At 39.2% G+C, this 24,698-nt stretch overlaps 1 pseudogene; it reads right to left on the bottom strand.

Annotated features, from left to right (window-relative positions):
* Positions 1-22,556: 22,556 nt before the first annotated feature.
* Positions 22,557-23,679, bottom strand: LOC117717255 (small ribosomal subunit protein uS8 pseudogene; annotated as a pseudogene).
* Positions 23,680-24,698: the final 1,019 nt, after the last annotated feature.

Below are 24,698 nucleotides of genomic sequence, written 5' to 3'. Positions count from 1 at the left end.
TACTGGCATTAGAGCCAACTTTTTCAGAACTCTGGCTCATATTGAAGACCAGTTGTACATCCAGCCTTGTGAACTGAACAACTACTGGATTACTGGATCTTCTATTGGTAAACAGCCATTGTTTGAGTACCTGGACCATAGCCTGTAAACCATTGTAATAAATTCCTCTGTGTGTGTGTGTGTGTGTGTGTGTGTGTGTGTGTGTGTGTGTGTGTGTGTATGTGTGTGTGTGTGTGTGTGTGTGTGTGTGTGTGGAGAGAGAGAGAGAGAGAGAGAGAGAGAGAGAGAGAGAGAGAGAGAGAGAGAGAGGTTCATTCTGTAAGTTCTCTTCCTCTAGAGAACCTCTAAATTTCTAGAGAACTGTACATTAATGTGCATAGTACACCTGCATACATACAAACATGCAAGCACCCATATGCATAAAATACACACACACACACACACACACACACACACACACATATGTTGCAGGACTTTTCCTGCCCATTGTATTTGCAGTGGAGTTCTGCCATTGCATAGAGAAGAGGTAGGCAGAGCTAGGAGTTCAGAGAAAGGAGGAACAAGGAGGATGAGAGAAGAGGAGAGAGGAGGAGAGGCAAGATGGCAGGAGATGTTACCCTCATGTCTCTAGCAGTTATTCATATTAAGGTTAGATAATTTGGATTAACAATTCTAATTGTGTGGGCATCTTGTGTATTGAGTATTTGCTGATATATAAATCTGTTTGGTTAATCTTTAAGCATTAAGAGTCTTATTTCTACCGGGTACTGGAATAGTTATATCTACTGCATGGGGCTGGCAGATATTCCCTGGGCTTTGGGAGCTGAATTGGCAGAGGCAACAGCCACGCCAACATCTTGTGGGTCCCAGGCCGATGTTCCTGGCCAACCAGTGCCACTTTAGTGTGGGAACTTACAGTGGGAACATGGCAGCAGGCCAGGAGCTAGCTGGACCTGACACTTTTTCTAATACCTCCCACTACACACACACACACACACATGGAGAGAGCGAGGCTCACCCTGTAAGTTCTATTCCTCTAGAGAACCCTGAGTAATATACATGCAAATTCAGTTAAATTGAGAAATATTTGTGCTATGTTTTAAGAGAGAAAATGATTTGGCAAAGGTAACATCCATACAAGTTATTTTTTTAGATCACCCACCAACTAATTCCAAAGCCTCTTAGCCTGTCAGGCAGATAAAACTATTTAGAAAACCTATAGGACTTTGAAATCATCTAACTCTAATATTATAAAGTACAGAGAAAATTTTGTTCATATATGACTTGTGCTAATGTAGACAGGTGCTCTGAGGAGAGTTCACAGCTAAGAAGAGGGTTTTAGTGGCTGGAGATTTGGCTTAGCTGTCAAATGCACTTGTTCTTCTAGAGGACCCAGGCTGGATTCCCAACACCCACATAGTAATTGACAACATATCTACCTACAGTTTGAGGGAGTTCAACACTCTGTTCTCTATCAGATATGATTTATGTGGGGAAAATTTTTTAAACAGTGTGTCAGGTAGAAAATAGAAAAAGATTAGGATTGTTTTAAGCTGAGTATGTTTAAATCCCGCCCAATGGCCATGGAATAGACAGCATGCATCATTATATTGTTCAAAATTGCAAAACAAAATTTCACTGTGACAGACTGGGCTGTAGGTTATCACATGATAGAGTAAAAGTTTCATGGTGCTGAGAAAGGGAAGGGGATTAGTAAAAGAAAAAACTCAGAGCCTGTGCCTCATGGATCTTTCTACCACAGGAGGCCAAAGGATCTTGTTTCCATTCTTGTCCTATCCATTATCCCACCAGCTGCAAAGGAACAGTGTTCTAGTCTGCCCTTACGCTCTACTGGCATTAGTTCTTATACAGATGTGTATGGCGAAGGTGGCTGGGAATGGATACTCAGGTGCCACAATGTTTGCCAGTTTACATGGTCTAGCATCTATTGACTCCATGGTCTCCTGGTTATATCCAGAAATAAATCATGTTGTATAGCAAATATAAAATGATTTTTAGGTTTCTTTTAAAAAACAAAACTTGAAGCACCATTGATAATACTCAGTGTAAGTGTGAAAAACAGCGGCATTACAAATATATCAGTTAAGAATTAAAGTATTTGATGCATGATTGGAAGAGATTGAAAAATAAAGAAAGTAAAAGAATAAAGGATAGGACATGACAGAGGACAGAGAAGATCAGGGAAAGGATAGAAAATATGGCCTTTTACAACACATTAATCTCTGATATATTAAAGTAGAAATTATATGGACACAGATTTTTAACCCCAGCTGATGGAATTTTATTTTATATTACTTTATTAATGCAGCATGGAGGGAAGGATTTTGATTTACTGAGGTGATTATGTTCTATTCTACCCTCTCCTAAACCAGAATCAGAACTGCTACGTCAGAGTGTATTCATTTTGGCCAAATCCTCTATGACTAATACAAGTCTCACTGCATTGGTATGAGTCTGGTTATTAAGCCATGGTTATGTTTGTATATTTTAGAGAGAGAGAGACAATAATCTGTTCTTCAGTGGCTTATGTTTAAATGACAAAAATGTGTCATGGAAAATCTCTCCACCTCCTCAAAACTCACAGGGTAACTGAAGAGCCGAGAGAAGAGAAGGGAAGGAAAGGGGGGGAGAGGGGTGAAGCAAAGAGACAGGAATGGGGGCTAAGAATGTAGAGAGAACGAGAGAAATTTATAGTATATGCAAGGATCCAAAATAATATAAAAATCATAATTTAGGTCAAGGGAGTCATAAAGTCAAGATTCTTCATCTAAGCATACAGGTCTACACTTAGATCTTAATTCTTTTTTCCAAATGTCTTATGAACAAAAAATACAGGCAGAGAATTTTTATATGCTTCCTTCAATATGATGCATTCAAACTCTCACTTACAGGATGTCGAGAGGCGGGGAAAGAAAAAAATGACTCCAGAAAGAGGGATGAATGCAATTTTCACAGTGCATGTGTTTGAACTTGAAAGACATCTGCTGTGAAGCCTTGCTTTATTTACACCCAGCACTCTGAGTCAGTCTCACTGACAGTAAACAGCACACAGTGGAGACCAGTGCTCTTTATTGCTTTGTCATCGTGAGATATTCCAACAGCTTGTACAAGTTTTGAGAAAGCAGCTACAGCTACAGTGCGTTTGCAGTTGTCATATACCTCTCTCATTTCAATAATCAAAATAGATCCACTACAGTGATGGTCAGCAATTTGAAATATCTTAACTTCAATATTCAGAATGTATAAAATTATCTTACTGCTCTGTCTAGATCTGCTAAATGTGCATTCCTTTTAGGAAGTGCTATGTGTATAAAATTTCATTTTTAATGAAATTTCATTTTTAATAAAGCTTTTTAAGATTATACATTTTATGAATATCTGACTATGGGAAAAGACAATAATGTTTTTCAATTGTCTCTGCTTAATGAAAGAATCAAAACTAACAATTCTCCATAGGGAAATTTCAAATTATTGAAAGGAACCCATTCGTTTTGTGCCAGTAAGCTTGCAAGGAGCCGCAATTTTGGGTCCACTCCCCTTTTATGTCTTAGGAAAATAGACCTCGCCTATATGTTTAGGTATAAATCTTTAACTATAATTCATATCTGTTTTTCAAACATTAACCAAAAATCTAAGTCTTTCAGAAAAAAAGGTCCTGTAAAAATATAAACTAATATTATTGAAGTTGTTGTCTAAATGTGTAGGGTTTTCTCTCAATGCTTGTTGATATTTTTTTCTATCAATACTTCTGATTGTTGCATGTCTATATACAATATGCAGACATATAAAGATCTGCTTGTCATCTTTGTGTAGACACTTAATGATAATGCACACACACACAAGACTGCAGTAAGCATAGTAAACACAAAAGCCTCTCTTTCTCAAGACAATAACTGATGATTCCTGCCTGTATTCAATGTCAAAATAGCTGAAGATGAGCAAAGAAAGTCTATGATCCTTGTCTCAGAGAAAGGTTCTAATAGAATGGCTCAGTATGTCCAGCATATGCATGAGTGCTTGAAATGCCCTTTAAAAATAAAATCTACGACAAAATGTAGATTGGATTTTTGTATTGTGGTTCATAGAGAAATTTAAAGTGATTGACTCTTGTAAAATGTTAGCCATGTTATATAATTGGTTGTTTCGTTTATAGTTAATTTGGCTAATATACAACAAAGGATTTGTTGTCAAGTTCTTCTCCTTAATGAAATTAAGCCTGATGGGTGTGGCTTTGTTCTGATGTGGACTATGCTGCTACCTGACCATAGCTCTGTCTTCGTAGCTCTGTGGTGACATGTGTGTGACTCTTCTCCACCCAGGAAGTCTCTCTAAAAGGCATTCCTGTGGATACGCTGTTTACTTTATGAAACTTATTCTATTTTCTGTGCCAAAAATTCTATTTGAAACAGAGTCAATGTCTCATTCCAGGAAGAGGAAACGACACCAAGAGTTTCCATGGTAATCAGTTGATGGAATTAAATCAAGCAGGAAACCTCTTCAGAATGCAAAGTCATCTTGCAAAACAGAGAGGCTTGAAATATTCAGGAAGTGTGTCATGGCCAAATGAAAGAAATGGAGATGTGAATACCTCCATAACATAAACTCCCCAGCCCTAAAATAAACACTCAAAAGCTAGCCTTTGTCCTACAAAATTAACTCCCAAACAACTGTCATTTCTAATCAGATCCTTTGTTCCAGTTGTTTTTACGTTGCTTTTGGTATCCTTATCTCTTGTGATCAACGTCATGTAAGACTATGAATCCACATGTTTATGTGGATAGAAAAAAAAAATCCTTCATGCTGCTGCTGTAAAGTTTACTTTACATAAAACTGTGTAAAGTTTATAAGCTATGTTCTTATCAGGTAGAGCCGAAGAGCCCCCCAAAATGCATCTTAATCCAAATCAGGAATAACAGAGAATGAACAGGATTCCTCACCACAAGAGCCTTTGTAATACTGTGCCTGGAGGCACGGCCTTTAGCTGCACTGGTAACAATTTCCAGTGAATATTCATAGCACAGAACATATATGTCCTTTTTCACTGCCAAGGGCTGTAAGAGAAAACATTTTAAAAACAAATGTATTCAAAACACAAAATTTGAAAAGCGTTCCTAAACTAGTTATGAGTCACTAGTTATTTCAACTTTTTAATGTTAAATGATTTCTTTTGGTGGTGAACACATGAACAAGGACATTTGTCTCTCTCTACCTCAGAGACTTGATGTTAATTTCAATGTAGATATTTATATACAGTCTCCATATTTGTTGATTGTAATATACACACTAGGGAATATGGTTTTTATGACAGCTGCCAGATGTAACTTTCTTAAAGTCATGGTGCTGCGTTTCCTCAACACTCTGGACAAGACACTTCATGTCACACAAACACACACATCATCTGCCATGCACACAGAGAACACAAGGTACTGTGGCAGCACTCAGCTTACACTACAGTTATGCTCACCTGAGTGTGGTCCTGGACTGGAGACACTCCTAGTTGTTGAATGGCTTTTTTTTTTTTTTTTTTTTTTTTTTTTTTTTAGTACTTTTCACTCCAAATAAAGAGGTAAACAACAAAGTAAAGAAAAAGAAAATATTCATCTAAGTCCAGCTTGGTAAACCAATGAGTTTACAGGGGTTTCTTCCCTACAGGAGCATGGGTGACTTGGGCATCAGCATCACAAAAAAGCCTAGTCTTGGAAGGAATACACCACTGAGTCTCCAACCCTTATGACTTCAGCAGTTTCTAACACCTAACACCGTATGCAACTGAAACAAGGTACATGTAACTAAGGGGAAGGTGTACAGGTAAGTGTCTGATAACTCTTCCTTTCCTTCCAAAAGGAGATATTAATAGGCACAAGAATATGAGGGTCCCATGCAGATAATCACAGTTGTTCTGGTTTCAAGATTGCAACAGCCATGTTATGCTTGGAAACAGAGGTCCACAAATCATGGCCACTCACCATGAGGTCATAAGGTCATAAACAATTCTGCTACCCTCCCTGAATCAAAGTCTGATCAGAGAATGAAATAGATAGCATAAAATCTGTTATCATTGTGTTTCCTATTGCTGAGAGTAAATATCATGTGTTAAAGCAACTTAAGGGAGAAGGGGTTTCTTGGGCTCACAAGTCCAGTTAATAGTCCTTGTTGCAGCAAACCCAAAGTCGCAGGAACTTGCAGTAGCTAGTCACATCACATTCACAGTCATGGGCAGAGAGCAATTAGTTAACACATGCATGGTAGGATGCAGCTCTCTTTCTCCATTCATGCAATTTGGAATCCCTTGCCTAGAGAAGGGAGTCACATACAATGTGTAGGTCCTCCCACCTTAATTAATGTAATCAAGAAAATCTCCCACTGACCTATTTATATGTCCACATGATCTAGTCAGTCCCTCGATGAGCTTCCCTTCCCAGGTAAATCTAGATTGTGTCCCCCTGACAATTAAAACTGACCACCATAAACACTTTAACCAACATCTCTTTAAAGTACACTTTAATTTTAAAAAATGATTTTTTTAGGTACTAGGTAGAAACAAAAGCCAGTGTTTACTTCGATTGATTCAGTAGATGCTGAGACAAACATTCAAATACTTATGGGGTTTCCTAGGAAATGACTCCAGGCAGAACAGGGAAGAGCTAAGAAAGGGAAGGGCTATAGAAAAAGAAGCAAAGCCAAGACTAAAGGAAGTGCAGAGCTAACATCTGTGTTGTGTTTGTCTGTCTCAGAATTCCATATCCACAGGACCTTGACCGATTCACTCCCTAGTCCTTCCTCTCTGATTCCTCTCTCACAGTCCTCTCCCAACATCATACACTCTTTTCTCTAACCTACTGGGTCCAGTAACGTCTCACCAAGATGAGAGACTTCATGAGGCCCTTCCCATCCACACTGGGATTTTTGGCTGGATTGATTGTGTGCAGTCTTCTTCCAAATGCAATCACAGTCACTGTTGGTGAGCTCATGTGTGCAACAGGATGGTCATATCCAGTAAACAATGTGCCACTACAGATGTTCACCACTGCTTGCTCTCGTAATCTTTCTACACCCTCTTTCTCAATGATCCCTGAGGGGGACATGAGGGCGGCAAGAGAATATGATAAAGGTATCCCATTCAGAGCTGAGAACTCCACAATCTCTTATTCTCTGCACAGTGACCTGCTTCAGTGTCTTGTTTAGGGTTATTATGGTGGTGATGAAACACCATGACTAAAAGCAACTTGGGATCTGAGATCCTCTGGGAAATTTTGCAGAACACTCTTTAACACTGTACAGGAAAGGAAGCTGGGGGATTTACCCACCATTTCCCATTCCTCACTGACTAAGGGTCACCTCTGGGGTATTAACTCCCTCATATTTCTGTCCTTCATTTCTTGGACCAAATACATTTCTGTGGTCTGTGAATTCCTTTCAGGAGACTCGGGAAGCTTCACTTTCTCTAAATAAATGAGTGACTCATTGCTCATACATGACAGTGATCCAGTATACTCCGGTATCATCTGCAATATCTAGGGAACTTTAGCAAAGCAGACTGAGTCTTATCCGGGAGCATTCCACAAATTGTACTTGCTCACAGCTGCTGGAGACAACCAAGTGTTTTCTATGATAATGAGTAGAGAGCCCCCAATTCAAATATCGGAGTGTATCTGAAGGGAATCATATAGAGTTATATATGAAAGCGAGAAAAAGAAAATGGCAGGTGAAACAATATTGAATGGAAGCTATTCTGTCTTTCCTACATGGCTACTTTAACCATCAGTAAGCACATGACACTAAGAGTGGTGAAGCAGAGCATCTTTTAATGTCTACCTTCTCTTAAGGACATAGTGCAGCTGCTTTAAATGAGAGAAGCCCCACGTGGTCTCTCTGGTCTCACATTCCTTCTGCACCTGAGCTGCTTCCATCTGTGATGTTCATGTTCCCCCTGGGATCACATCAACATCATCACCTCCTCGAAGCAGTGTCCTCAATCACAATGTCAGAGAAATCTGACTCCATCTGTCCCTGCTGAACAGCAACAAAAAGACACAAAAGGTCTTGCTGAATGCTATGGGCTGAAAACCTCTTCTCCAATACACTTAGCCACATTTGAGATTTGGATTTTTTTTTTCAATTTGGGAACATTTGCACATGTGTAGTAAGGCATTGTGAGGAGAGAATGTCTATATACATGGTAGTTTTTGAGTGTCTACGTCTAACTAGGATATGCCACATGAACCCTCATGCTGAATGTTGATGTCCTGATGGTGGCCAGAAAGTTTCAGATGTTGGAGAATTCTGCCTCTTAGATTTTTCAAATTAGGTATGCTTAATCCATATAATGATGTTGCTTTCCCAAGATGCCTTTTGACAGTTTAATCTTAAGAATGCCAATCATTTGTCTATGTATTATTGTAATTTCCAACTCTGCTGTCCTGAAACAAGCCAAAATTACAGTGAGAATGATATAAATATTTAAAGTGGGAATGTGGTTCAGGAAAAAAAATGTTTACTATTCAAGTAAAAAGACTTATATTCAGATCCTGAGTACCCACAGAAAATGCCAGGTGCTGCAGCACATACCTTGAACACCAGAGCAAGAAAGGCAGAGAAAACAAGGATCATTCCAGCTCACTGGCCAACTGGTTTAGCCAAATCAGAGTTCCAGCTTCAATGAGGAAAGCTTATTCAAAAATAAGGTGGGAACTGACTGAGGAAGACCACCAATGTCAGCTACTGGCTTCCATATTCACACACATTCATGTGTTCACATACTCACACACACACACATATACATGCACACATGCACATAATATACAGTAAGTGAAAAACCAAAAAGTAAAAATAGATAATAAATCCCTATGAATAGCATTCAGAAAGTCTTCCTGTCGAAGTTAATACTTGAAACCCATTTCTATGGTGTAATAGCAACTGATCCAAGGGAAGGCAGTCATTTTTTCTTACCCATGTAAGAAGTAGAATATTGTCACTTATGTCAACAGAAGGTACTGGTGCTAGCCACAGGATGTTTCGTTGCCATGCATCACAGGCTCACAGAAAAGTATAGATCCTCTTCCTTTCCTACAAAATACACAGCAGCATGTGCTTTGAGAGGAGATGAATGTTCAGTTCAACAGGAATGGAACTGGATCTTTTTCCATGTTTTGGTTAAGCCACTAAAAATTGATCCTTGAGCCACATTTTGCCTAGAGGATAGTGTATATTTCCCTTCCTAAATGCCATCCATCAGAGTAGCCTTTCCTGTTTCCAAATAAATGACTCTTAAGTCTCAGTGCAAACATATAAAAAGCCTGTGACTAACACAGCAGGAAATCTGGATATGAGCTTAAGGATATGTTAATCAATCTTGATTGCTGTTTTACTAGGAAACTGGAGAGCCTTGTAAATAAATTGTTCTGAAATTAAGTGATTGACTCTTCACTGCAACCAGGAGATATGGAGAAGGAGATATTCTACTGTGCTTCTTATCAGCAATGTTATTCTTTGTCCCTATAGTTCCTTTTTATTTGCATATCAAATGGGATACATGAAATAATGAACTATTGGAAAAGTTTATATTGTTACATGGAAAGCATGCTGCTCTCTGCCCTGTGGGGATGCAGTTCTGGGGTTTGGTTGAGGGTCTGCTATGGATAACTCTATGATTTCATCCTGGCACCACTCAGACCATCTGGGTCTTGACAAAGATGCAATGTGGGCAGAATTACCGAAAGTAAGCAGTCTAATATCTTTAGTTGTTAGGACAACAACAACAAAAAAATAACAGAGAATTACCAGGTGAGAAGGTGTTGGTGTAGGAGTTGGGAGGAGATTCAGGTATGGACAACTGTGTCTGGTGAGTTCACTAGTGTAAGAGATATCAGATATTCTGACAGAAGTCACAAGCTGAATGGAGAGGAGCTATGGCTTGGGATATGTTCACGTGTTGTTTAAACATTACTGAGGGCATTACTGTTCATTGTTAAAGAACCATTTAATTGTCAACAGCCTACCATATTCAGACACTATGAGCAGAAATGTACATGGTTTTTCCAGGCCCCAATAGCAATGCTACATGGTAGACATTAGCACTCCCTTTATAATTAAAAGTCCTGTCAGATGTAGGGTTGATGAAAATATTTTCCCATTCTGTAGGCTGCTGCTTTGTCCTATTGATAGTGTCCTTTGCCTTACAGAAGATTTTCAGTTTCATGAGGTCCCGTGTATTAATTGTTGATCTTAGTGCCTGAGCTGTTGGTGTTCTGTTCAGAATGTTGTCTCCTGTACCAGCGAGTTTAAGGCTATTCCCCCACTTTCTCATCTGTTAGATTTAGCATATCCAGTTTTATGATGAGGTCTTTGATCCACTTGGACTTGAGATTTGTGCAAGGCAATAAATAAATACAGATCAATTTGCATTCTTCTACATGCAGACATTTAGTTACACTCGCACCAATTGTTGCAGAAGCTTCCTTGTTTCCACTGTATGATTCAGGGAGCCTATGTTAGGCTGTCACTTGAGCAGAGTTATCCAGCAGCTGACGGAAACAGATGAAGAGACCCAGAGCCAAACAATAGGTGGAGTGAGCGAGGATGCAGTTAGTTCTGATGTGACCTGATGTGCAGCTGGTTAGTATGGGTCAGGAGATTGTTCCCTTTCTCTGAGGAGAAGGGGAGAAGGGTCTAGGGGGAGGGGTTGGGAGGGTGGGACTGGGAGGAGAAGAGGAAGGGGCTGTGATAAAGTACCTAAATAAATTAATGAAAAACTCTGTGGCCTAGCTATTGTCTCTCAGCCTAATTACACTGCAAATGTATTTCTACTATCTCTAAAACCTTTTGTTTTCATTAATTATGCTAAGTATTATATATATCCTGGCCTACAAATATTAACAAGTTAACTATAAATAGTTTAGATGTGGCCTCCCCATATCTAGCGGGGTTTAGTTCCAGAAATTTTCATGTGTCCTAATCTCTGTGAATCCTCAAGTCCCTTAAATCAAATAGTGTTTGCAGTTTAATTGTGGTTTATTGGAGAATGGCCCCTATGGGCTCATAGTTGAATGTTTAGTCCGCAGTTGTTGGTGCAACTGTTTGGAAATGATTAAAAAGTATGAGCTTGTTGGAGGAAGTGTGTCATGGGAGTGGGCTTGGAGGTTTCAATAAGTCTACCCCATTCTCAGCTATACATCTATCTATCTATCTATCTATCTATCTATCTATCTATCCTGTCTGTATCTCTCTCTCTCTGTCTCTCTCTCTCTCTCTCTCTCTCTCTCTCTCTCTCTGCCTTCTGTCTTGTGGTTGTTGTCTCAATATGTAAAATCTCAGTTAGTGCTGCAGGAACATGTCTGCCTGTTTGCTGGCCTGTTTGTGTTCCCACCAGGATCATCACAGACTTTAACCCTCTGGAACTTGAAGCACCCAAATTAATACTTCATTTTTATGTTTCTTTGCACATGGTGTTTTGTCACAGCAATATAAAAGTAACTAATAGCCTATGCATATCCTCCTATATACTTGAAATTATCTCTAAGTCAATGATAATACAAATATGAAGTAAATACCATGTAGATGATTGTGTTATGCTGTTTTTAGGGGGTGGCAATAATGCAAAAGCCTGTACATGTATATTATAGGTGCAATTTTAAAACTACTTCTCATCCATGTTGGTTGGGTCCACAATTGTGAAACATGGTAGTTGTGAGAGTCCACTTTGAGAGCATCATTAGTTGAGATGATTGTGCAGTGGTTTCTATCTTTCAGAGTGTGAGTCCATCAACATCATGCCAGGGAACATGGCAGCAGACAGGAAGGCATGGTACTGGAGAAGTAGCTGAGAATTCACACCCTGATCCACAAGCATAAGACAGAGAGGCAGAGAGAGAGAGAGAGAGAGAGAGAGAGAGAGAGAGAGAGAGAGAGAGAGAGAGAGAGAGAGACTGGGCTAGGTACTGACTTTTGAAACCTGGAAGCCCACCTCAGTGACACATCTTATCTTCAATAAGGTAGCATCTCTGATTCCTTCCCAAACTATTCCATTAGCTGGTGACAAAAACTTCAAATATATGAGCCCATGAGAACCATTCTCATTTAATCTACCACAACTGGAATATCAGCAGCTCCATTCTGAGGGTCACTTGCTGAGAACAACAGCTGTTCTGACTAAGATGGTAATAACTGCTAAACTCAGAGGATGGCAGGGTAATTGAAGCTGGATAGATTATCCAGGAAGATGAATGTATAAGACAAAACACCTGTGGGTTATTTATGTACTACCACATAATAGGATGTTACATAGTAACAGTATCCCATCTATCACTTTTATAATCATATATATCCACAAAGTTAAATTATATAAATATATTCATAATTTTGTATCATATTTTGAAGTTACTAAGTAACTCGTCTTCCATTGCATATCTTAATTCTAGTTCTCCAAAGTTTTAGTCATTAGTAAATAATTTATTTCCTAATATTATTTAAATATATCATTGAATGGGATCTGTCATATGTTTTAGAATGAGAATAATTATTTACTGTTATGACATGGGTTAAGTTTCACTAACAGAGCAATTTGGTCAACTTGAACAGTGTTTGTAGTTCACATTATGAAATTCTTCTCCCTTAGGATCTCTATTGCTATGACAGAGATCATGACCAAAAGCAACTTGGGGAAGAAAAGATTTATTTCATCTTATAACACTCGTACTATTTACTCCATCACTGAGGGAAACCAGGGCAGGAGCTCCAGGAAGCAGGAACTCCTGGAAGCAGGAACTGCAGCAGAAGCTATAGTGGAGAGATTCTTACTTTTTTGTTCCCCCTGACTTGTCCAGATTGTTTTCTTATACATCACAGGACCATTTGCATGGAATTACCTGCAGTGGGCTGGGCCATCCCACATCCGTCTAATCAAGACATACCCCTCACCGACTTGCCTACAGGCAAATCTAATGAAGGCATTTTTCTCAGCTAAGATTCTGTTTTCTCATATGACTGTATCTTGCATCAAGCTGACAAACAAAGAAAAAAACAACCAAACCAAACAAAACCTTCTTTTCAGAGATTGGGCTTGGATTTAAATGTAAGTGTTCATATTATTTCTCAGAAGCCAAAACTTTACCACTAGAAAGCAAACTGTTGTCAAGTACTACAACATCATCTTTGGGGTTTTGTGGGGATTTTCAAACAGTAAAAGGGAAAGCAATGAGCCGCATTCAGAAGTCTGAATCAATGTTTCTTTACTAGCAGTAAACCAGACTAGACCTACTAAACCCCCAAGGAAAACAGCTGCCTTCATGGTAAAACGGAATTCATTCCTCATTTTTAATCAGTGTTACAGAGTTGCAAAAGCATTTTCTATGTTATGTTTTTCATAAGAATCATTATCTGTCTTAAAGAGAAAGAACCTGAGACCCACAGCATGTTTATGTCTTGCCCTATGATTCACAGTGACTGCAATTTTATGTATGATGTGACTCCAAGTTACCACTTATTTTTGTCTGACTATGGCTGGTGAGAGGAACTCTAGAGTTCGCAGCAAGCAAATGGGCTCTTTATAGCCTCTATTTAAGGCTGATATGCTCAGACAACAGGAAAACCACAGAGACACCACTGTTTACAGTTTGCAACCCAGGATGGTCTAACATTAATATAAGAAATCTGGTACAAATACTTAGAAAAAATGATTTGATGCCTCTTGCTTCCCTCTGGAAAAAATGTATATCAGCCACATAGAGGATCCGCTGCATTCCAGCCAGAACTTGGCAAATTTGAAATGAGTAGCCGACTTTAACAAGGGCTTCTGCTTTGGAGGTTCTGAGGGAACTAATGGAACTGTAGTCAGCCTGCTAACCAATAGACAGTTACTGCATTGTTCATTCGTATGAGATCATTTTAGAAATCTATTCCTGATTTTTGACATGAAGAATGGGAAATGGATTAGGAATCTCGCATTTTAGCCTTTAGGTAAGGTTTCTAGCTTCTCTAAGACTCAATTTACGTTTGTACTTTTTATAAAGCTGTGACGATAACGAGCACTGTGTGTAAAATTAGATGTCCGTACTTGTATTTTCTATAAAGCAAACAGCACACACAAAGTTATAAGAGGTAGGGATAGTACCAGAGATCAGAAAGCTGTAGAAAACCAACACCAACGGAAGTTATTGGCACTGATAAAATGAAATTTGTATTTGCTATTATTTGACTCCATAGTTTTCTCTATAGCTCAAAAATCAGCTCTACCAAGACTAAGAAGAATTATCTGGCTACTGCCTTACAAACTTTCCAAATCTGTAGCCCATTAGTCAATTGCTTCTCAAAGAAAACAGCAAGCAGAGAAAGGAGGCCCCGACCAGGGACCATCTAGCAGAATGGAAAGAGATGATAGAAAGCAAGGTAAGGATCTGTAAAAGCAGGAGGGATGATGAGGTGGTATGAATGGGACAGCCCTCACAGGCTTATGTATTTACATACTTAGTTTCCAGTTAGTAGAACTGTTTGGGAAGGATTAAGAAGTGGCCTTGTTGGAGAAGTCACGTCACTAGGAGTGGGCTTTGATATTTCAAAAGTCCCTGTCATTCCCAGTTATCTCTCTCTGCCTAGTGCTTGTGGATCAAAATGTAGCTCTCAGCTAGTGCTCCAGTACCACACCTGACTGACTGCCTGTCTCTTGCCATGTCGGTAGCCATGATGGACATGGACATACTCCTTGAAACTATAAGCTCCAAATAAGCTCTTTTATATGATGCCTTGGTCATGATGATGTCTTGTCACAGAAAAGTAAGACAAAGGATAGACAAGTATTTTTAATTGGTTTTCTCTAAATCAAAGGTCTAATCAAATATTTATGGATTCAAAGTTATATGCATGATGTGGCCAATTACTCTAAGGCAGTTTCTTTTAATTCTAGACATTTCTATTGGTGTAACAAAAACAAAACAGTAACAAAGAAAAAGGAAATGACTGACTGAGCTGACAGGAACAGTCTTACTAGCTGTAGCCAGGGAAGGGAAGCAAGCAAGTCTATAGCTTTCACTAAAATTTCAGTACCTCCAAAATTCCTATTTGTCTCCCTACCCACTGGAATGCTGCACACTGAAGGACATCTTTGCAATCTATAGGCTTAGATTTTTCAAAACCTACTTTAATATACTTCAACCCCCCTTCTAGCCCACAGTCCAAAGGTAAAGAGAGAAAAGATGATTAAATAGGACAAGGAGATGTGGACCTGTTTAGAAGTAGTTCTCCATTTGTCAGGATACCATCAGTCCAGTGGAAAAGTGTCACCAAACACAAATCAGCTACAGCAACACAGTCCAGCAGAAACCTTCATACCTCCACCAAATCGGCAGAAGTCAGTGGGAGTGACCAGGACCAACAAGAATCCCAGCAGTTTTCTGCCACACCTCTCTCAACAAAGGGAATATCAGCAAAAATGAGGGACCAACAAAGAGTTGCACAGCTGGCTGTGCAAGTGCCACATTACTGTCCATTGAGTCCTTATACTTTATCCAAACATCATGTGTCCTCTCATGGATCTTGCCTCAGCAAAACATCACATCAGTCAACATCACATGAGTCTGCATGATATAACATAACCAGAAAATTTCCATTTCAGGAGACCCTGCTCTCTAACTTACATACAATATAAATAAGATATTTATCTTAGACCAACTTCTCCAAATTACAGCTAGTGTTAAAAAAAAAAAAAAAAAAAAAAAAAAAAAAAAAAAAAAAAAAAAAAAAAAAAAAAAAAAAAAAAAACCAGGAGGGATGGAAATCAAGAAACACCAGCATTGCCAGAATCCAGCATGTGGTATAAGTGCTGTAAGAGGCCTAGTAGCTGGAAAAAGAGTGAGCCTTCTCACATTTTGATCAGTGCCCACCTGCTGAGGGTAATCACTGCAGTATTCATGGATTGGAAATTTGAGTGACCCCTAAGATCCTGCCAGCACGTTAGTGTCTGCTCTTTGTGAGAGGTGCAGGTTGGATTCTGGTCCTTTTCCAGTGGCTAGGAGAGCCTATCTATGATGTGTATTGGGGTAGGGACTTTTCAACAGGAGACAAGCCACAGCTGAGAACCAGAAACAAAGGGCTACTGTATCTCACTGAAAACACAAGATATGGGCTTGTTAGCCTTCTAGATCTTTCCCTGAGCATGTAGCTGGTAGAAAAGATGAGTGTAGTGTTTCTTAAGACCCCCCTCACTCATCCTTCAGTTGTGCTGCCTTTGGAGACTTGGAAGTCTTTGAGGTAATTCTCTATTTACAATATAAATCTAGTTATCCTTATTAGCTATTCTGTTTTTCTTGACAAATTAACATTTGATAGACTCGATAATTCTATTTGGAGATTTTGCAATGGAAAAACAACCCTGAACAAATGACTACATTCCCTAAGCTTACCTCAGACATAATTATGTGATATACGTGCAGACTGCTGTGGTATTTCAGTAAATGGAATTAAGGTTTCTAAGATACCCTCTTTCCCTCTGTCCTGCTCTCCCTCATTTGCAAGGATACAGCTAAGGAAAAACGGGTTGCATCTATAGCCATTTGAAACATGCAGGACAATATGCAACCTAGTTGCCCATAAAGTCCCTTTTGGCTTTTCTGTGAAAGCTTTGACTCTAGAGGGAAGAATTGTGTTACAGGAAAGTTGCAGTGTTTTCTTTATCTCGGACTCCATCTCTAGGCCAGAATAGAACAGAACAAAGTCTAATGTCACTTCCTGCCTCCTTAGGTTAGCTCTAATATTTCAGCAGTGACCACAGAGTAGATGGTGCCGATTGTAAAGTTAGTGTGGGCCAGTAGATCCTGTTTCGATTTGAAACAGCAAATGCCACTAATCCCATTGAGAAAGTTCAGTTTCCCAGGGCACTGAAGAAAAATGTCTATCAGGAAAGGTTCTGATCTAAAAGAATTAAAGCTTGGTTCTCTCCAATATAACATTTCATTGACCTCTCACTCAGGAAAATGAGTTCAACAGAAATCTACAACTTTTCCCCCACGTCCTGTGTGTGTGTGTGTGTGTGTGTGTGTGTAAGTGTGTGTATGGCTGTGTGTGTCTGTGTGTATGTATATCTGTTGTGTTTAAGTGTATTATTCATGTGTGTGTCTGTATGTATGTCTGTACCTTATGCATATTTATATGTATGTCAATGTATGTCTGTGTAGGTGTGTGTATGTCAGGAGATAGAGGAAGGGAGGGACCTAGGAGGGATAGAGTAGGGGAAGGGAAAAAGAGGGGCAGTATCAAGTGTGGGAAGAGATGGGGGAGAAGTAGAGGGTCAGGAAATTGAACAGAAATATGTAGCAGTGGGGGATAGGGAACTGGGGCTAGCCTCGAGAAAGTCATAGATGCCAGGGAAGCTAGAGGTTCCCTGGACCCAGTTGGGGTGACCTTAGCCAAAATACCCAACAAAGGGGAGAGAAACCCAGTAGAGACCATATTCAGTGGTTAGGCATGGCCCTCGGTTGAGGGTTAGGGCCACACACCCATCTCAAAAATATTAACCCAGATTTGCTCCTGTCTAGAGGAAATTCAAGGACAAAGAGTGGAGGAGAGACTGAAGGAAAGGCAATCCAGAGACTGCCCCACCTAGGAATCCATCCCATCTGCTGACACCAAACCCAGACCCTATTGCTGATGCCAAGAAGTGCTTGCTCACAGGAGCCTGGTATAGCTGTCCCCTGAGAGGCTCTGCCAGAGCCTGACCAACACAGATGCAGATGCTCAAAGTCAATCATCAGACTGAACAGGGGACCCCAATGGAGGAGTTAGAGGAAGGACTGAAGGAACTGAAGGGGTTTGCAACCCCATAGGAAAAACAATATCAACCAACCAGACCCCTCAGAGTTCTCAGGGACTAAACCACCAACCAAAGAATACACATGGAGTGACCCATGGCTCCAGCCGCATATGTAGCAAAGGATGACCTTGTCAGGCATCAATAGGAGGGGAGGCCCTTGGTCCTGTTGGGGCTTGAAGCCCCCCCCCCCGCACAGAGGAATGTTAGGGTGGTAAGGTGGGAGTGGGTGGGTTGGTGGGGGAACACCCTCATAGAAGCAGAGGGAGGGAGTATAGGATAGGAGGTTGTGGAGGGGAAACCAGGAAGGGGGATAACATTTGAAATGTAAATAAATAAAATATCCAATAATAGTATGTGTGTGTATCCATGAGTACGTGTGTATATGCATGTAAGTATGTGTGTGTAAATGTGTTTGTGTTTAAATGTGAAACTGTTTATAGGACGCCTGACTGAGCACTGCCTTCACTGTCTCATGAACAAACTAAAGCATTTCTGTACATAATTGTTTGCTTTTGTGGTTTTTTTCCCTCTGCCACCGGTGTTTCTAGTCTTTGGTTTTTGGAGGGCTAAAGGCATGCCAAGGCACAATCTGGAGACATTTTTTTTTTATGAAATTAATCTCAGTGGATAAAGATTTCTTATTTATTTTATTCCATAGAATAACCTCTATCTCACTAATAACCTCTATATCACTATCTATCTTATAATTTGCTATCTGTATTAACTCATCCATCCATTCAACATCCATCCAGTTCTATACCCTGCTGGGCATCATATCCATTCCTGAGTATACAGTGGTGATAAAAACTGAGGCAGAATTGCCCTAGTGACTTTTCATTTGTGATTACTTCTGAGAGAATAAGATCAAAGAAACTGGATGGAACCTAAAGGGAGACACACTTTAATTGTGGGATCAAATGTGATGGATGGGGAAGGGCTCTTGCTCACATCTTTTGGATACACTCCCTACATGATAGCTTTGTACACTGTCAAAACAGCTTTCTCTTCTCTTTAGCTAGAAACCCCCAAACCTTACTGTATATGAAACCCTCCTGAGCCTGCTTGGATCCTCCCTCCTTCTTCTTTCTCCCCTCCTCTGTGTACTCCATCTTGAGTACAGAGACAATCTGGAGATAAAAAGGAGTGCAAGACCATGTGGTCCACATCCCGAGGATGTTGACACTATCACACTAAGTTGCTCTTTTCCTTCCAGACCTAGCTGAACTGTCCCTGTGTAAAGCATGGGATCTGACTTCTGGGATGCTTGCTTGTGGTCTTGCTTATACATTTTGAAAGCCTGATGGGACTGGCCTTGGTGATGCTGACTCTTACAAAGAGGTGATGGGTATGGGAATAAACTTCAGAAAAATTTCTTCTTTTCTTCTCTTTCTCAGGATTACCTTGAATCCATTTCTCATTTTGGTCCCTCTGAAGTATAATGTGCCCATGGACATATGTCTTAAGCTAATACTACAGCAGGAACCTAAGCAGAAATGAGATATTAGCATGATACTATCTCTACATCACCTCTACTCAACTTCATCTTCATCCTTCCATTTGTATTTCTCAAGGCAACAGGATCTGAATTCTTACCTTAGACTCTGTTCTCTAAATAACCTGGACTATTTCCCAGGGCCCTTTGTAATTATAAGTGGAGGCACACCTAGGTTTCACTAATTAGATACAACACTTATCTGGCTGCTGATACAAATGAGATGAATGGCTGTTAGCAGGAATGTCTCTTGACAGGCAGTATCATAGCAGTAATATAGTAAAGGTGCTGGCTCCATATACAACAACTGTGAGTGACTATTGCCAACCACCAACAGCAGCTGCTGTGATATTTCTACTGAAAGATGTCTGCAGTGCACTCGGTATGCCTCCCAGCTGTATTGTTAGATTTCATAACGAAGTTTAGTGGTTTACTCAGTCTGAAGACATAACAATATCCTCCCAATATTTTTCTTGAAATTAAACATTGAGGATCTATTGTTTGCAACAAGGAATCCTGACCACTAGAAGTTTGGTCTACCTAAGACCTATTCTAACCCCCCCGCTGCCCTTTTTCATGATAGACCTCAAAAAGAAATAGTAAGTTATGAAATGTGTGAACTCAAGTTCTCTTCTGTAGCACAAGGTGCACCTGTAACTAATGCTGCCTAGAAGGTAGAGTACATGGTCAAGGCTTCACTTCCTGGATGAAAACAAAAAGAATGTGACATCATCTTTATCTTTAGTGTGTTGAAGGCAAATGATGTGATGCTTGCCATGAGAGTCATCGTGCAACCATGTGAGAATCAGAAAAACCATACAGATATAGAGTGGGAAGAAAGAAGAAACCCAGGGCATGGTTGATATGAACTGAGACAGTCATGAGAGACCTATGGCATATTATAATATATGGGATATTATACTGCTTTCCATATGGGAGGCTTGGATTAGGCTCTCAGATACTTATATCCTGTACCCTGAAGTCAGTAAATATGCTGTTTACATGGGACAGGAAGGAAGGAAGGAAGGCAGTCTAGTGAGGATAAAGGAACCCTTATGCATTGTTTGGTAAGAATATAATAAACTTGTCCAGCCACCACAGAAATCAGTGTGGAGGTTTCTCACAAAGCTAAAAATACAACTACCAATAACCATGTTATAATACCCCTATGTGTATACTCCACAGAACTTTATACCCTCCAAGAGAAGTACTTGCACATCCATGTCTATGATGACTGTAACCACAATCGCAGGGAAGTGGAATCAGAATAGATATCCATCAAATAATAAGCAACTGATAAAAATATAATGTATATTAGCTTTATAATTGATGGAATTCATTATAATAATTAAGTATTGAAGTAGTTACTTAATATGGATTTAAAACAATTAATATATAATGGAATTTATAAATCACTGAAGAAAAAATGAAATTAATATTTCAGGAAAAATTACAGAACTGAAAAAATATTATACTGAGGCATATAACCCAGACCCAGAAAGACAAATGCTGTAATTTTTTTCTCCCATATATAAGTTCTTAGATTTCTATATTTCAGTTGGAGTGCCTAAGAAGACCTTAAAGGGGGAGATATAAAAATAAAGAATACTATGATAGAAAATTTTAAGTGGGGATTAGAAAGGGGATGTGGGAAGCTGTGGGCTTGGTGAGGGCTAACCCCAAACAGGAATCTATGACAGGACACTTTCACCATCTCTTCCAGTGCCCAAGGAACAGTGCAGAAGATGACCAGGAAGAATGTAAATGCTAGAAACCAGGGAGAAGTTCTAGGAAGTGTTATGTTCTGGATGGTCATTTTGCCCATGAAGACATAGCATCTCTGAATCCCTACACAGAACTGGACCTATCAGCCTTTCCTCATGGATCCAGTGGAAACTCATGAGAGATCACTACTCCCTGAAGAACTATTGACAGTTAATGGTTTCCAGGAGAGTAGCTATAATTTTCCTCAGTGGCATAGTCACTGGATGGTCAATAAAATACAAGGCCCCACTATGATGACTCCTGCCATAGCCACCTAAGAACTGTGTGAAACTGAGCACCTTACAGGTAACACTCCTCATGTTGCCAATCCCATCTCAGACACAGAAAGACTTTCAGATCCCTGTGCATCTCCCACAGATTTCTGAAGCTCTGCAGCTGGACCTGGTACATCTATAGAGGGTGTGTTCCCAGTTTCCAAAGTTCCAAAGTTGCACTTAGCCCTAGATGAGCTAGCATTATTCCTGATTCTCTAACCACACATTAGCACTATAGTGTGTGTGTATGTGTGTATGACATATATATACATACATATATACATATATATACATATATCAAGTTTTTAGTTGATCATGAATACTTATAATGCTATTAGTATGCCTATTTCATAAACAGAACAGATTATTCAATAAGTTAGAACTCAAAATATAATTATGAACTCTAAATATGTATTAATATTTATTTGACTTAATTTTGAGGTATGTACCACTGCTTATATCTACCTACCTTTTCTTTGGTTTCTTTTATTTATCTCTTATTTTTTTGCACTCCTATTTTTCTCCCTTTTTGTCTCTTTTCCCTCATCTTTCATTTTCATTTTTCAAGACAAAACCACATGACACAGCATGCATATGTGTAAACAGTTTTTTAAAGTTCCCAAAATCGAAAAAAGCAAAAGAGCCTATACAACAATGACATACAATGGGGTATTACTTTATAAATAAAATTAAATGCATCCAAAAACACAGCTGGCAATAATAACTGCAGGACCATGTTAGAGCTAAATAGACTCTAGGAGTCAATGGGAGTTCAGCTGAGCATAGACTCTAGGAGTCAATGGGAGTTCAGCTGAGCACTCTCTAGAATCTCCAGAAATTGCAATTTACTCAAAATGCCCAGTTGCTTGAATATTTTAAGTTCTCCAAGAAATAGATTCTATAATTCAAGATTTAATTTCCAATCTAAAAATGTCAGCTACATCTCTTACCTAAGCCATCAAACTAGAGAGAGAAAAGGCCCACTCCTCACAGAGGAGGTTGTAAACCAGAGGAAGCCACAGGCTGTCACCTGCTCATCTAAGAGGTTTCCTGAGTCACTGAAGATCCCATACCTGGGTCTGCCATACGAGACCCTGCCCTAATCAACTACTCTGATGTAAAAGATACTGTTCATGGGTTTTGTTTTCTTTCTTTCTTTTTTTTTTTTTTTTTTTTTTTTTTTTTTTTTTTGTATGTCTGGACAACTAGGATTCAGTCTGGGTCAAATGCAATTTGATTACTGTACATTTGTTAAGAAGAGTCCAGCAAATCTTTTATTGAGTATTTCTTTGGAGATTAATCTTCATATTATCTATCTCTTGACTTTCCACTTTACATGAATAATTCATGAGTAGGAAATGAACCATCGATCTTAAGTCTCAGCTTTCCATTATCTACATGTAAGAGAAATGAATTCCCTCCACCCCCCACTTCCACAGAAGGAATGAAGCTGAGGAGAGAAAAGGGTAAGGAAAAAGGAAAAGGGGATTTTTTTTTCACTTGCTGACTTGTAGTTGTTGCCTTCCACCCATCCTCAAAAAATAATTCTTTCATTCTAGTTGACACTATAGCGAAAAAAAAAACAGTTATTGTCACTAAGAAGAGAAAGCTCTACTTATAGATTAATCTGGCAACAGACTCCCACAATCACACTGATCATCACGGTCTAAGAACCAGAAATCCATTTGGCCTGGCCCCAAAGCCAGCATCTGGAAAAAACAATAACTTAAATTCTAATCCACATTTTCTGGTACAGTAAAGCATTTCTTAAGACTGTCCATGCTAGTTACATTCAGATGCATCAGCATTCTGATATTATTAAAAGTGAAAGAAAGAAGACAAGTCAAATCCCATTATCACAAATAAGGTTTCAGGTTTCCATGCTAGAACAATTAGCTTGCTCACTTCTTTTTATTTTTTTAACAGTCCACAGAGGCTTTTTATTTATGCTTTACATCTCTAGAAAAAGAATCCCAGGATTTTCCCTCCTGTATGTTCTTGTCTTGCTTCTTCATGATCCATGATGCCAACTGAGGTTGTCAGTATAATGAAACCAAACTGCCGTGATGGGAGAAGATTGTTCTGCCATTTTTCTAGCTCTTTGAGATACACCTCAAATCTAGGGCTGATCACTCCACACTTGTTCAACCTGCCTGTGAGGTTCACAAAGATTTCCCCAACTCTGTGATCATCAATGATCTCAAATTTACTAACGTGACCATGCTTCATCATCACAGTTAGGAACCAAACAATGGCCTGATGAGGACCTGGCACTTGCCTCTCTTCTCGGCATTGTTGATACTCTAGATACCATCTGCCAGGACATTCATGCACACTGTAGTGACGGTGCAGGGAGATAACAGAAAGAGGGTGGGAGGGCCGAACACACAAAGTCATCGCTTGTTCACTTCTTATGGTTATAATTCTCAGTGATGGGCTGAAATACAGGACAGGGAGGGAGAGTATTAGTGAAAGTAGCTATGCCCAATGAAATATCTGTGTACCAAATCTGAGACATGAAATTTGTAAGTATGAGAATTTGCAACTAAATATAGCAAAATATTTCAAATAACCAATAAGTTGTGTAAAATTTGGATGAAAATAGAATTATATTCTTTATATTCATTGTAGTATGGAGCACTGTGTGATGATATTAGGTGAAACTTACACCCAGAAACACTTTGGAATATCAGTGGCTGTGATTTTCCTCAGGGATAGAAACATGCAGAGCTCATCTTCAGCTGGATAAGACTAAAATCTTTAACTTCTCAATAAAGATCTTGAACTAAACATTTGAGACTGTTTCATTTTATTATGACTGTTTTGCCTAAAATGCATAAGATACAATATAGAGGAAATTATTAGAAAGTACATGAATCTTGGCTTCAACGTCTATTTTTGACTTTGTTGGTAATATGCTGGAATGCCTTGTTTTAAAGTGTCAAAAACATACAGTGGTGAAAAGACAATCTGATAAATAGTGCTTGGAAATTTGAATGTTAACATACAAAAAAAATCAAGCTAGATCCCTTTCCCTAATAATGCACAAAAGCCAACTCAAAGACATAAATGTTAAATATGAATCTAGGAATCTACCATAAGCAACATAGAGAAAACATTTCAAGAGCCTGAACAGACACTGGGCTGACACACAGATCGTAAAAGTACTTGGAAGACAAAGTCAAAAAAAACTGACAATTAACAGTGGGCTAAAGAACAGACACACACTGCTCAAAAGGAGACATACAGACAATCAAACATGGAAAACCACACTATCTCACTTGTACTTGAAGTAAAAACTAAACAAGGAATCATCTCATCCCAGATAGAATGGTTACCGGCAGGAAGG

Source organism: Arvicanthis niloticus, chromosome 11 (genome assembly GCF_011762505.2).
Source record: "Arvicanthis niloticus isolate mArvNil1 chromosome 11, mArvNil1.pat.X, whole genome shotgun sequence".
NCBI lineage: Eukaryota > Metazoa > Chordata > Mammalia > Rodentia > Muridae > Arvicanthis > Arvicanthis niloticus.
The sequence above is the reverse complement of the archived record's forward strand: the minus strand, read 5'-3'. Positions and strand labels throughout refer to the sequence as shown.